This window comes from Silurus aristotelis (genome assembly GCF_946808225.1).
Source record: "Silurus aristotelis genome assembly, chromosome: 21".
Lineage (NCBI taxonomy): Eukaryota > Metazoa > Chordata > Actinopteri > Siluriformes > Siluridae > Silurus > Silurus aristotelis.
Window position 1 is genome coordinate 12,539,435 of NC_139594.1, and position 15,748 is coordinate 12,555,182.

Genomic DNA, 15,748 nt, shown 5'->3' on the forward strand with positions numbered 1-15,748 from the left:
TAGCTGTGACTCATTAAAGTGTAAAAAATATATATACAATTAAAACTGATTTTCCACTAAATGTAAATCGAATAAAGACTGATTTAAAGCACGTCTCACTTGCACAACACTCAGGACGTGATGCTTTCTTTAAATATCTGTCAATTATTTTGTGCATAAAAAAATCCTGAAAGCATTGTGAAGAATGATGAAATGTTAAGTAATTCAATTACTGTGATGTGGAAATGTAGTAAATTTAACAACAGCCAATGCTTTTTGGAAACATCTACATAATAGAATAATCTTTCATCGACTAAGAAGCTCTAAACTTAACACAAACCAAGGCTATAGTGCATAGATTCTCAGTTGGCTGATTGGAGGCTCCTGATTGATAGCCTAATAAGCCATGGCCAAGACAAAATGCTGGCCTGTGATGTATTGGGTCTCATCCATACTCATTACAGCTAATTGACTCAAATCTACTGAACACACATTAAAGATTTCATCTCTGGCTAAACTCAGCAGTCACAGAGACAAAAATAATCATCACTCAATAACTCTTAGACCATGTATTTTACATAATATATAAATCACACAAAAATATTTAAAGAAAATCTAAATCATGGCTTTGGACTGGAATCTGTGTGTCCACATACCTGTGTGTTGCTGTTAATGGAAAGCTTGTCTGTTGTTTATGCACATCATGTAATTATGCAATTATTATGTATAATAAAAATAATTCCACTGTTAAAATGTTTTCACTTTAGCCAATGTAGTGCAGCAGGTGGTGAGATTTGGAAGGAATAGTACATGCTGTAGTTACAGCATTCAAAAGCCTGGCCATGAAATCTGCATATCCCAAGCTCCTGGTTTAGTGATTTAACCAGAACCAAATGGACTGCTCAATCTGCTGTATTTGTGGAAAAATTAAGTGACATTCTTAATTTGAATCACTCAATTAATCAGTTGCAATAACCACTTTATCAGACATCAGAGTTATGGAGGTTCCAGACTTCCAGGAAAATAGGCATGATGCTTACACTTCCAAGGGGCCATTTTTCCTAGTCCATCCATTTAATATATTTATTTCATTATTTTGGCAAGAGGGAGAAAACCCGAGAACCCAAGGCAAACCCGCTCAGACACAAGAAAAACATGCAAGTAAACTCTGCCCTAATGTATCCAATGTATGATAATACAAATTAGCTATTAAGGTTATGGTAAATCGACTGTTGCTAGGCTTCCTTTTCATGTGTTATGTAAAGAACAGATGTATTCTACTCCTTCTTTCTCCACACGCACGAAGAGCTGAGTGACTGATGAGTGCTCTACAAGACAAACCTCATCCATCTCATGGATATGCCTTATGGCCTCCCTCATGGACTCTCTGTGTTCCAGGACAACAGGAGTAAGTGATGGCACTGTGCTCTTGCACTGTGTCTGGCATCTATTTTTCCCGTACTTTCTTTTGATTTCATTCGCTATCTCTGCACTTTCTCTATCACTCTTTGCACCAGTATGGCCAGAGGAGGCATTGACCGGGGTAGACCTCACCACACAACCTTTCAACTGACATTCTTTCAGTTACATACATTACAAAGAAGGTAGTGTGCCTCGTTGCCAGTAACAAGAGCCTCCTCTCTCTTCAATCTGTTCTAGATTACATCTTTAGGGTAGAAGGATATAAGGGGTGATTGGGGTCAAAGAAGCTGAGTTTTGGTAGTATGGGCTGTCGTGAGTGAATAATGTTGGGGTGGGATCAATGGATCAATGAGAAGGATTCTCTGAATAATCTGAATTCCTGTGGTGCGTCTCCAGCTCCCCTCACCCCCTAAACCTATGCAGACTCTGTAGTGGTCCATCTCTCTGGGGTGACTGGCTGCTAATGTGCTAATGTGCACTGCTTGACTTCTCCCTAATGGTAGGAATGCCCTCTGGCCTTCACTGTTTTTGCAACATATGCTACAGACACAAAGGAAACAGGGTGTGAGGGTGTGAAGGGATGAGGAGCATGAGGAGGATGAGTTGAGTTATCTTCAGCTTCAGTTAACCTGTAGAGTGCTTTAGTGTGAAAACAAGAATTGTCTTGAGCATTGTTGTGGCTGAAATGTGAATGGTGTAACACAATGATCGGAGCGCTGACAGCTACAGTGGGCAAAGGACAAATAGCCGCAGTGGGTGGAAAAAAAGATGCCAAAGGATCTGCCTTTCTCTCAGGCACTGCTGAATACCTCATAAGAGCAACAGCTTGTGGGGTGGCTCTAAAACTGTGAAATTGTCTCATAAGACAATACGTATTTAAGACAAATGCAGGCATAATGCAAAGGATTTGACATGTAAAGCTAGAACAAAGGCAAAGGGGTATTTACGAGGTTTATTCAAATCCTCCTGAGAACGGACAACTTAAAAAAAAAAAAAAAAAAAAAAAAGTCACATAAATGTTAAGCTGATGTTAACAATGAAAATACAACAATGGCTTAGGAGCAAAGGAATGGCTGGTTTATTTACATTTACATTTACAATTATTCTAATCTAATTTTCACACTTGAATTTTTGGTCGTTTGAAAAATAACATAAAACCATAATTTGTTAACTTAGAAAGAAATAATTCAACATAAAGCACTACTTCTGCCTAACTGCAGTTTTTTTTTATGTGTGCTTGTTATGGACAAAACATTTCAACATCTTTTTTTGTGCCAAGAATAAACAGAAAACGTGTTTAGTCTGTATTTACTTGTTATTGAAACCTAAGATCAGTTGTTGTTGACCCAATAAACCCAACTATGTAAACTATGTAAATTTAAAATTAAATCCATTACACTTTAATTTGTTTAAATTGTTTGACCTAGACATAGATTATTACTAACCAAGTGTTAGAATGGAACATGAGAGAAAGAGAAATTACATCTTCTAGTGTGTCATTAATGTAATTTGATCCAATATCTGAAGTATTGGACAATACAATAGAAAGTTATTCTGGTCACCCAACAAGTATTTGCTGTATCCATTTGCAATTAAATGGATTTGCAATTAAACCACATGACTACATGGGTAATTACTTTCTACAAGCTATTCATTCCTGAAATATCTGAAAGTTACTACAATAACTCCTCTTATCATTTCAATATAAGCTAAGGAGTGTAATGCCCTGAATCTGTTTAGATTTTTTTAAAGCTAGTTTGCATTCTCATTAAGTCAAAAACCTTTAGCAAAACTTCCCAGTCATGAGACATACTTTTAGTGTGATGTAAACTTTTCTGGCCATCAAAATAAATACCTAAAAAAAATTATTATAAAGTCCCACCATTGCGGACAACTCCCCTTTATCACAACAGCTACCAGCCCAGGAGCGTGAAAGCTAACACATGCTTCATACCACCTCTTTTCAGCCAGCTGCGTAACAGGGTGGCACAACACTATCGGAGAAAAAATTTTATCCACCCCCTTCTGCATACACAAACTCACAGATGGCCATGATTGGTTAATGTCAGTGTGACTGATAGGGGAGAGGCAGTATTCCATCTTTTCCACTCTGAGATCAAAGTCAATTTTATGCTCCTGGACTAGAGGCCACAGATAGCTGTGACAAAATTGGGATTGAGATCTCTGGACAAAAGGGTGAATGCTTTTCTTTTGTGCACTGCATAAATAAGTTTACAATTATTGTGTGCTGCCTATTTATATATGTTTGAGTATCGCTTCATAGCACTTTAACTTTCAATCCAAATAATATATTCATTTTTTATTAAATGTTTTTCAGGTATTCTGGTAAACATTGTTTCTCGCAATATAGTGAAAGGTCTTAGCATAATTGTCCTTTGTATCTGTATGCATATGGTATGCATACAATAAAAATAGATTCAAATAGCCTAAATAAGCCTGAGTAGCTTTTTATTGATGACAGATTCCCTTTCTTTTTTCAATTAGTTTAAAGAATAAACAGAAACATACTAAATGTGCACAATTTCCCAGCAAATCTTAAAAAAAAAAAACACTGAATGGTCCTAGAAGCTATGAACGCCTCTGCTTTACAACAGTTGCTCAGTGTGAGCCGTTTCCTGACATTTGTCTGATTCACCAGAACTGTGTACATATCGTCAAATGTTTTTGGTACAAGCAACAACAAATAAACAATAATTGCAGTTTAACATTGATTCTTTTGATCTCTTTTTTTTTCTTCTAAAGTACATGCCCACGTGTACACAAACAGGCATTTACTATCCCACAGACAAGTAGGAGGCAGCTAGAAGCAGTATACACAGAGGAAGCAATTGACTTTTAGCACCAATCACAAAACTACAGCTGTTTTCTTAGACACAGCTGGGTCTCTACTGTGCATGACAAAGGTGGAGTCTCTCCGACAATCAAAGGAAGAGGCGACAAGGATACATTACCATTCACATTGCAGAGGAAAACTGTGAAATATCCCACAGCTCCTCTGGCTGTACTCACAGTAAAGTACACAAGTGCAACCCAGACTGCAGATTCTTGTTTTCTCTAATAATCAAGATTGAAAGTAAACAATTAGAGTCTGTTTAAATGCATTTTCAGGACCTGTGTGCAAGTAACTAACAGAGAACTAGTCATTCTGGTGTACAGCAGTAGACCTTAAAAATTTTATATGTGAAAATTCACTTGAGTGTAAAAATTCATTACAAATATTCACAATAAAAAAGCCACAACATCCCTTAAAAAAAGCAAATGTTTATTTTGGGGACATAATTTTACTGGTCATATACAACAGCTATTTAAGGTAACTGGGTCCCAAAAAAGGCATGTGAGAAGATTAATTAGATTTGTATATAAACAAGTTTTTCCTTCTAATTATTATAAATCTTTAGTAACTTCTTTAGTTCATGTCATCATCCTCAGTAACTTCCTGGTCAGGGATGGGGTGTTTAAATCAGGCTATTAGTTTGTTTATCATTTGAGAAATAGAGTCCAAATGCAGGAGCACAAATTATTCATTAAAAAAAAGCCAGGTTTCTGTTTATACACACTGATAACTCTTTCCATACAAGTGCCACTCACATTCCTGCCTCTTGATGCATGGTGTTGAGTTTTGAGAGATCAGATCTTTGAAGTAAGGAACATGTCTGTGGCAGCAGGTCACAGTGGGTCATCTGGACCTCCTGACTCAACATGGCCCTTTGTGCTGGCCTGTTAATCTTGATTTTGACTAGATAACAGACCACAATGTACACCTAATCTGTCAACAAGCATCACATTCCATTAGCCCATTGTTGAAAATCTTGACGAGGTGCAAAGGACATAGATAGTTGACTCAATCACTTGGGAAGCAGCAGACTTTCTCAGTTTGCCAAGGAATCTGTGATGATAAATGGATTCTATCATAACCGGAAGTTTTAGTTCTACTTTAGTTTTAGTTTTTGTTCTCAGAAGTTCTCATCTGATGGATGTTTTGGTTTCACAGTCAGAATTCAAAATTAGAAGATTTTTTAATTCTGTATTCTTAATTTTGACTGAGGTATCCATAAAAAGCAGATATTTCATAAATGCCTTTAATTTTCAGAATTACATATAGTAAAAAATGCCAAAATCTGACATGTGCACATAGTTTTAGTAGCCCACTACACATATGTACGTTAATCTTTAATCATACAAACACTTTCTCTGTAAAAATATAAAAGATTGTGTAGTTCCATTTGGCTACAGATGTCTCCTCATCAAATTATGCAATTTATTAAGAAAAAAAGTCTTGCATTTTAGAGTTATTTATATTTGAAATCACAGATCAGTGTGCTAAAAGAAGCTGTGTAAAGAGTGTAATAAACTACAAATAGATGGGATTGGTATGATGAGCTCTTTGTGTGTATGTGAGAGTGAGTGTGTGCGTGTGTGTGCTTGTAGCAGTGCGGTAGACTGATTGAACAATGATTGCAGAGGCAGCAGAAGTTTACAGATGAGTGGGCGTGAATAAAAGGGGGCCTTGAAGCAAGGCCAGGACACTGATCCTACAGTGCATGGGGCTTTGAGCTCATTTCCTACTGTACAATTCAGTCTAAACACACATAATATATACAGGTTCAGCCTTGATCACGGATTTGCAAGAAGAAAAAAAACACCAAATGACAAGGGCATTCTATTAGAGTGAGTGGGAAGAGAGTCAGCCTCCCTTTGCGAGCTCAGCTTGGTATTGAGATGTAAATGTTCTTTGGTGAATGTAGTAGGCTTTCTGCTTTGTGACACAAAGAAAGTGCATGCTACAGTCTTTTGAGTGCGGCCAAAACTATTTGCTCTTTTTGAATTTTGAGAGAACAAAAGAGATGAACTTCAAAATAACGTGAGTCTACATTAGAGGATCAAGTAAACATTAGCAAATTTGATTTACTCGAATAAGTATAAGAATGTAAGTATGAGGAATGTATTTTCTTTTTCCCACCACTGGGTGTCCCTGCTCCAAACTGAGTCGTGCACAGATTATTATTATTATTATTATTATTATTATTATTATTATTATTATTATTATTATTATTATTGTTATTATTGTTATTGTTATTGTTATTGTTATTATTAATTATTATGGGTAGTTGTAGATTTTTTAAACTTGTAATTAATTATTTTTTTTACATATTTAACACAACTTATTTTTCTTTATATTTTGCATTTCCTTTTTTTGTGCAGTACAGATTGGAGTGAAAAAGAAAGGTTGTGTCATAAGACGAAGTCTTTCAGTTACCCGATGTATTCATTACAGTGTTACAGTACAACTTCACAGTAACCTAGTTATATAAGGGTCAACTTTTTAAAATCATTTTGTATGTAACCAGCTTTGACACACTTTTTGTAGTATTGCTCATTCACTGTCACTGGAGCTATGAGAAAAAAAAAGATTGTTCAAACTATCTTCCATAGTGTGACAGTTACTTAGTGACTGCATGTCAAGGAAAGAAAGCAGAATGATTTCTAAAAGTTTTAGCAGCAGCTAATCAATTACAGTCAGCTCACACAAAAATAATTTCTGCTCGAAGGATAATAAGAAACAGTGTTCGAGTCGACTGCTGAGGATTCAATAAATATTGTGCTAATGCAGTTAGTAAAGGTTTTTTCCTTGTCACATGTACATTACAGTGGAATTCTTTCTTTGCATATTTCAGCAGTGTTAGGAAGCTGGGGTCAGAGCACAGAGTCAGCCATGATACAACACCCCTGGAGCACAGACGGTAAAGGGCCTTACTCAAGAGCCCAAGAGTGGCCACTTGTGTGACCAACCTTCAGATCAGTAACACAAAGCCTTAACCAGTGAGCTATCACTTTCTGTTAAATCAGATTATTGGTACCTTAAAAATTGCTGTAGATTGATGCATGTGTGTTACAACATGGCAGGATGATTGAGCTACATTCATTAATTTACAATAACCTCTCACACTTATTTACTCTTTTCATGTTGCCTTCTCCCGTATGTAAAGCAGTGCCACAGTGCTCCATAGTGCAGGTAGTGCTACAGCCTCACAACTCCAAAGTTCCTAGTTTCATTCAGATTACTGTCTGCATGGATTTTCACACATTCCCCCCTCTGTCTGCGTAAATTTCTTTCAAGTCTGCAGTTCTTTCCCACCTTCCTACAACAGGCTGGCTACACTAAATTGCCCCAAGGTGTGAATGTGTGTATGGGCTCCTGTAAAGGTCTAGAGTCCCATTTGCCACATTCCTACTTTTGCACTTAATGTTCCAGGGATTGGAATCTGATACAGCAAAGGCCTGAACGGGATAAAGCAGTTTCTGAATATGAATGAATCAATTTGGAAAAGATTTTGTCTTCAAACTTTGAATAACTTTTCATTAATAAAATCATATGGTTAGCATTTATGGTAAAGCATAAATCACAACTTACTATTGATCACTACATAAGCATTACAACAAATGATAATAATAAATCCAACACTCCATTTATATTTCTTTAATGTGTACATACTGCTCAGGGAATGGTTTTCTTCATGACCATGCACACACCATTAAGATTCCTATTTCTATGATTTAGACCTCAAAGTCTGTGCTTACAATATATTATATGGGCAAAACCCGGTAGGATCAATTTCATGCTTTTGTGTTTTTGCTAGAGATCGAAATAAATCCTGATGAAGGAATCCTCTTCACATAGTTACTGTTATACATGCTTGAATTATTCATAGTAAATATAGAATACTCATTCAAATGTCGTTTAAATGACCAGTAGGAGGTAAAGAGGATGAGAACTGAATCAGGGTAGGAAGAGAAACAGGGAGGAGGCTAAAGGATAGTGGCAGATGTTGGCCCCTTTGGCCTAGTCCACAGGATAAAGTAAGGAAAGGTGGGTATTAAGGCAGTGCTCAGCATGTAAGAAAGGGTGGAGGATGATAACAGTACACTCTTAGTGTAGTCTCTCTATACCCATTAGAATCCATTAGATTATGCTACTTTAGCAGGAACCACTAAATGCACATTTTCTCCCCTTAAAATATTGCAGTAATTCTGTCTAAAAAATATGTATTGCAGATGTCCTTACGGAATACATTAAGAGTGCAGTAGCAAAGCAATTTCACAAAGAGTATACTTATATATATATAATCAATTAAAGCAGCAGACTTTTTTTCATCATAGTTGTGGTTGTTGGTTGTTTTTCTTGTTGTTACTGCTTGTCTTTTTGCAGTTAATGGCTCACATCTTATATTTATATAAGGAAAATTTGTATTCTTGTTTTAGTGAGCACTGGCCATAGGACACAGCTGCTGTATTACCTCTGTGGTGGTGTGTTGGTAAAATAGATGGCAGGTGGGCAGCATTTTCAATGCAGTTAATGTTATCTATATGTAAATTTGTTGTTAATGGATATCATAAAGCCTTTCAATCTTCTCGGCCATAAGAAGAAATACATATGGCGCTAACATAAGGAGTAATTGTACAGTCTGCACGTTTAACATAATGACATGCCAACACGCTGCCTTCACAATTTTTTAATCAGCAGATACCGATTATGCAATCTTTTAACAGAGCCTGTTGCTGTGAAATACACCACCTCCTTCTTCACCTCCCTTCCAACTCTCAGTCAATCTGTATCTGTATCTGTTCTCTCTCTCTCTCTCTCTCTCTCTCTCTCTCTCTCTCTCTCTCTCTCTCTCTCTCTCTCTCTCTCTCTCTTTCTCGTTCGCTTTCCTGCATTTACTAAGTCTCTCTCTCTTTTCTCTCACACTCTTTCTCACCATGCCAAGGCACAGTTTGCAACAAGAACACGCTGTACATAGAGTTGGGCTCACAATCTTCTCTCTCTGTCTCTCTGTCTCTCTGTCTCTCTGTCTCTCTCTCTCTCTCTCTCTCTCTCTCTCTCTCTCTCTCTCTCTCTCTCTCTCTATCTCTCTCTCCATCTCTCTTTATTTCTCAGGGTTGATTCAGCCAAGAATTCAAAGTACAGCCCTTGCAGCTTTCAGGATTAATGATGATGCATCAGTCAAACAGGTCACATGACTAATCCACTCACATTCCTGTGTTCTGGTCAATCGTCCAGCTTTTCTACTCTCTAGGTGACACCAGTCACTGTCTCAAAAAAAAATCTTGTCCTAAAAATGGCACATAAGCAGTAATATCGATTTAACAATGCACTACCAAACAGTGCTGTTCCAGTTCACAGACAATCCTCTAAGGCATTCTGTAAATTGATTACTCAGAGAAGATACAAAGTCTAAACCCTAAGATTCAATACACCAGACAAATATGGAAAAGCTGAAAGGGAAAAAAAATGTTGTTTCTTAAGTTGTATTTGGAGGAAAAGTGAAAGCGTGTAATTTGTAAGGGTGTGAGATATGATGATTTGCACCTTGTGTAAATCACATGTTCTGATCTGACTGGGTGTCAAGGAGATATTAGGGACACCATAAGGGGAAGTACTGCACATGTATACACAGTGCAGTTACAGTTTAGTGTTGCCACAATAATTAGAACCTGGGTGTGGTGGGTTTCTTATCTGATCAGACATCAGCTGTGAAATCCTCATTATCTCTGTAAGAGAAGTGACAGATCAGCACAACTAAGCAGCTAGCATCCCCCACAATTCCCCCACCACCACCTCCACACCCAAACCTCCCACAATCATGGTCTCTACATCACTCGCATACAGAAACACATGCACAGAGATGACCAGCAACATCTGTTCATTAACGGAAAAAAGGATGTCCATCCAGTGACACTACTCTGGAATAAACATAAAGGTCATACATCTGAATGAGGTTGCTAAAAATAATTTGTTCTTCAACAGGATTGATGCATCAGTAATGCATTGATGCAGTAATACAGAAAGACTCAGTTAGGTGCTGATCCACTATGAGCCAAGAGAGTGTTTCTTGTGTGTCACCATGGATAGTTTAAATTCTAGTATTGTAGATCAGTGTTTAATACATCTCTCCAAAAAGAACACATTTACACAATTTCTATATTTATCAAACTATTCTTTAATCTCTTATTCCCTGCCTCTTACTAAGGGCAGGGCTGCCCTGAATGAAACCACTCCCATTTGGAGAAAAATGTTTAATCATTGAATAAAGATGATCCATCAGAATAATTAAGCATTTATTTCCAGTGACCGTTCAATTGAATTGGACTTGTAAAAATGCAAACACAAATGCACTTGTTGAAAAATATAATAAAGATTGTTTCATCAAATCATATAACATTTTTCCATGTAGCATATCTACCTTAAGGCTGGACATATTGTCTATGCTTTTCTGCTCATCATGATGGTAAAGACTAATTACCACTTATTACTTATTACCGTGTTATTAATTACTATGAATGCAGAAATGCCACACATTGTTTTTTTCACATGGTTCAGTGTAATCTCAAGATGCTCAAGAGTTTCTGAAATATGCAAAACAGCTACAGTCACAATGTGTCATTTGCTGAAAGTTGTGACACTATCTATAACAATTTCTTTATTGGATGAATCAAGTGATCTATCTATCTATCTATCTATCTATCTATCTATCTATCTATCTATCTATCTATCTATCTATCTATCTATCTATCTATCTATCTATCTATCTATCTATCTATCTATCTATCTATCTATCTATATATATATATATATATATATCTATCTATGCTGGAGAGAGAGAGAGAGAGAGAGAGAGAGAGAGAGAGAGAGAGAGAGAGAGAGAGAGAGTGAGTAATTGTCCCTACAGAGAAGACCATACACTTTGGATTACTCTTTATTTGCATTTGGACATTGAAGGAGACAAGAGGGTCTCTTCTTAGCTGTGCATTTTTTAAAATCAACCAATCAGAACCAACAATAACCTCCTGAGGAGGAGGAGCTGAAGGACCCCCAACGCTCCCCATTCAAACCCACCTCAGGAGGAGGCTTCTCTCTCTCTCTCTCTCTCTCTCTCTCTCTCTCTCTCTCTCTCTCTCTCTCTCTCTCTCTCTCTCTCTCTCTCCCCCTCTCTATGTGTATGTAGTAGGGGCCCCAAAAGGGTCTTGTTCAAGCTGCTCTTTGCATCTCATCAACTTTAATAGGATGTGATGTTCTAATGATTTTGATGATATTTGATTTGAGATTTTGATTATATGTACATTAAGTAAAATAGAACAATAATATGTAGATTGTTTTGATAAGTAAAACTTGTCATTAATGTTGAGTACATAGCGGCCTCTATGCTATAAATATGCTGTAAAATTGTATCTGATGTCTAATTGTTTAATTTGTATAGTCTATCATGCATGCATTTTGCTGCACATTTAATGAGCGCTTGAGTAGTTTGTAAGTAATAGAAACACAATAACAAAGTTAACATACGTTTAACTGACATTTGTGTCAAGAGTAAATAATGATCAATGGACTCATGTTTAACTAATTCATATCTAGGTATAAATTAATATGAATTAGCAAAATATTATATTACAGCATATAGTAAAAAACTGATTCTTAAATACTGGAGCTTTATATTCAGTTAATACCCCCTCAACACAACACACACACACACACACACACACACACACACACACACACACACACACACACACACACACACACACACACACACACACTTTAAAGTGTTAAGCCAATGTTCATCAAATATTATTCCTTATTTGTGTAAACATTAGATTTTAGTTAGTGTGTATCAGTTAGTGTGGTGTATTAATACTGATATTAATTAATTTAGTTTATTAATTAAGTTAAATAAAGTCACAATACTTCATGTGAAGCATTTTTTCAGACAAATTCAATGCAAATCATTACAAGATCCTGAACGATAGGTCAGCTTTTGGTGTGGTAACAACCATATTTATTACCCCTCCCAGCTTAGTCATAGAACAGCCTCCCGCCAGTCTGAAAGACTGTAAATCTTTAGTTGCATAATTTCTAGGCTAATTCTAACTGTGATTTATAGACCATATGAACAAAAGATTGTGATATTTTAAACATCACATGCCACATTTAATCACCATTTGCTGCTATACTAACCTCCACTCTTTTGGGAAGATGTACCACTAGATCTTGGATTGTAGATGTGAAGATTTGTGCTCATTCAGCTACAAGGGCGTTAATAAAGACAGGTACTGATCAAGGGTGAGAAGTCTATATATTGTATGTTTGTGGTGATTTACAGAAACATGCAAGAATTCTACAACTAACGCTGATGCTGTTGAGGTGCAAACACACTATAGTGTGTGTAAAGATGTTGGGATTGTATGCCTTGTCTGGATCAATGTTTGGGTCATATCAGGGCAAAGAAACAGAAGCATCCAGTTATTTCAAATAGGATTAACAAAAAAAAAGTTAAAAGATACTTTGTATACTGCTTAAAGACATGTAAATACCTAGCATTTGGAAATAACCAACCCCCTAAGCCATTCATCTGCTCAGTTGAGTAGTATAGGGAAAGGAGAAGTGAGTTAGATGGATGTCTGTTGTTGCAAGTTTTTTTGGGGGTGGATCCATGGGTCTGTGAAGAAACTAAATTGTAAAAACATGGATATAGACAGTTTTGATAACAGCTGACAGGCAGTTTAGCTGACATTAAGTTCATTAGGTAGTTTTAGTCTGCTAAAGATTGGCTTATATGCTAGTGATATCTTCATTTTGCATTTTATTTGCAAATGCTTGTAGAGTTTTTAAAAATGTAAAACAAATAGATTTATTCTGGATTGGTGGCGAATGTGAATGTTGACTTTGTTTCTCTCTTCATTGTTGCCTGAAAAAAAAAAACACAACTATTTAAATTGGGCTGCTACAGAAAGATGCATGCAAATGCATGCATATGAAATGGAAATGGCTGTGATGCATAATAAACTATAACTTATTTTTATTTGAATATCGAATTAACACTCCCTTAAGTTTCTTAGTACTTTCTTTTGTTGTTTTTTTGTGCATATGACTTATGCAACATCTTAGCAAGTGTGCATGAAAGTAACTAACAGCTGGTTACACACTGTCATTCGTCATAATTTCAGTGGGCATGAAAGCTCTTACTCTGAAAATACATCAGCCTAAATCATTTTGCAAAACAGTTGAAAATAATAACTTATCTGATGAGTTGCACACAGTGCATGGCCATATTTCAGATGGGTTTATTCTGCATATCAATGCAATGGATTAGTAAAACCTCCTGGGCCCCTCACCCAGGATGGGCCCCTCACTCAGCCTTGGACCCCTCACCCAGCCTTGTTTGTACCCTTGTGATGGATGGGCTGCTGAAAACTACATATACATATCCATGCAGGGAGGGTCTGCATGCAGGGAAAACATATTGTACATATGACAATAAAGGAGGCAATAAGAGCTACATATAAATATTGATTTCATTACTTGAATGCTCAACTAAAGAATATCACTTTTTTTGCTATTTTAAATTACATCTGGGTTTTAGGGAAAGGTCTGTTGCCTGTAGATCAAACAGCCAGATCACAGTCTAAGACTCATGTGGTTGAGAGAGACATTACCTCTGGTTTGACCTCTTATGTTATATCTTCAGGGCTTGAAGGCACCAGATGGCATTTAGTGCACTTTGTCACTGTGTCCTTTTGAGCCTCAAGCTAAAGGCAGTGAGTGATCCTTGAATATACATGCCATAGTGAAGATAGAATAACAGATTCATCACAACCAGAGTCAAAATACATTTTTAATAAGTCAATTTGTAATGTAGGCTCTCTCTCTCTCTCTCTCTCTCTCTCTCTCTCTCTCTCTCTCTCTCTCTCTCTCTCTCTCTCTCTCTTCTCTCTCTCTCTCTCTCTCTCTCTCTCTCTCTCTCTCTCTCACACACACACACACACACACACACACACACACACACACACACACACACACACACACACACACACACACACACACACACTAACACACATTTTGCCATTCCTAACACTTTATAGCTAAACTACATTCATTCATTATGCTTACAGCTAAAGCTAATTTTGACTTGTGTTAAAGGGTAAGAGCAAATATTAAAAGATTTAAACTAGGATTTATATCAATTTGGTTCTACACAAATAGTTATACAACTGACTCATTTGTGCACACAGTTTTTAAATAATATATGGATACAAATTTAACACACCTTCACACTATCAAGCGTTTATGATTCAATGCATTGACAGGAAGAGAGCACGTAAATCAGAAGCGATCAGTTACAGCATTGATTTGAAAGAGAAAATGAAAATGAAAAAGTGTGTCTATGATCTTATTCTATGATCTCCTTACACAAACCCTTTAAAGATCTCCAATATACCCGATTATATCCAAAACATTTTTGTGTTTCTCTCACTTACTCAAGGTGTCCATTAAAAATGTTCTATTTTTTTTTCCAGAGCACAGCTTTGAGGACAGACTTCTTAATTAACACCTCGAATATCATAATTGTGATAATGTGAAAGAATTTCACACACACACACACACACACACACACACACACACACACACACACACACACACACACACACACACACACACACACACACACACACACACTTTTCTATTGTCATACAGACAACTAGCATCAACTCCTAGCTCCTCATTTTCCAATACTTAGGGGAATTTTAGTCCAAATTAGAAGCCCATCTTAGCTGTGTGTAATGTTGCTCTGTAAATTCTGCAGGCTCTGCTATACATTGTGTAAAAAAAAAAAATTAAGATAAATAATGCCCCCTTGCTTATCCAGAAAATTATTTATACACACTGAACCACTTTTCATGCATAGTAATTGGTAGAATGGCTACTAACCAGTTTATTAAATGAGACAGGGAGAAAGTAATAGTGTGTATTTATTAATTGATCCTGATTTCACAGGGTTTGTTTTGGATTGACTGTGAGTCTGTGACAGGTTGCATCACTATGTACAAGTCCCAAAGAGCTGTGGAGGGAATACTTTAAACTTGCATGTTGGAGCATGTTGGACTGATGCTACAAAAATAATGTGAATAATGTGATACAGCAAACCACAATCTGCCTATCAGTCTTAGTCACCTAACTGTACAGATCTGATACCAGTGTACAATGTGTGGAAAATGTACTATAAGTGACATCAACCACTAGACCCTGTAGAGTACCTGAGTACCTGAAAAAAATGCAACTCGTAAACATAAAAAAAAAGACTGGTCATAGTTTTCTAAACACAGACCAGCATGGCTTCTGTATCTCTTAGCCAGTTACAATTACAATCTAGCAAATTGCTACTACAATACATTAGACACAGAAATCTGAGCTGTATTGTTTTGCTTTTTCTGCAGATATGTGAACAAAATTGACAGAAACTGATGCATTTATTCTCTCTGCATTATAGTCAAA

General features: G+C 36.6%; 1 protein-coding gene across 2 annotated transcripts in view; it reads right to left on the bottom strand.

Annotated features, from left to right (window-relative positions):
* Window positions 1-15,748, bottom strand: part of yars1 (tyrosyl-tRNA synthetase 1) — a 239,454-nt gene that overhangs the window by 47,471 nt on the left and 176,235 nt on the right. The gene's annotated exons all lie outside the window — the stretch shown is intronic.